This window comes from Suricata suricatta, chromosome 10, assembly GCF_006229205.1.
Source record: "Suricata suricatta isolate VVHF042 chromosome 10, meerkat_22Aug2017_6uvM2_HiC, whole genome shotgun sequence".
In the NCBI taxonomy this organism is placed as follows: Eukaryota; Metazoa; Chordata; class Mammalia; order Carnivora; family Herpestidae; genus Suricata; species Suricata suricatta.
This window is the reverse complement of record NC_043709.1, coordinates 58,403,403-58,403,942: the sequence shown is the minus strand read 5'-3', so window position 1 is coordinate 58,403,942 and position 540 is coordinate 58,403,403.

Sequence of the window (540 nt, the reverse complement as noted above, 5' to 3'; positions counted from 1 at the left end):
AGAAAAAAAAAAAAAAAAAAAAAATTCACTGTTGATAATTTAAGGCAAATTCCAACTGAGATGGATAGTGGTAATGCTACTAGGAAAGCATGTGAGATTCATGAGAAATGAACGTTTCTTTTGCCATTTCTCAGGAATTGAAGAAAACAGGCTAAAGGCACTTACAAGAGAAACAAACATCACAATAACATATTTTGTAAACAAATGCATAGCAATTCAAGTGTATGATGGATATTTCAATCGTAAGAGTCATTGTTCTCAATAGACAATCCTCTAAAATTAGCAGCTGTGTGTATGGTCTTTGATCTATAAATTATTTCTGTGATATTTTTGGTAGAGTAATGAAAAATATACCCAAGACTCCAAGACATCATTTCAAGCTTTCCTTCCTAACTATTCACCCATGTTTCTTTTGTCCAGTCACGTGCAACTTTTGTTCAAAGCTTTGTACTTCCCTTTGTTCCTTTCTTTTCAAGGAATTTGGCTCTGTCTTAGATAAATCATTGTTGAATCAAGTGTGTCATTCATTGAAAGTGTAAG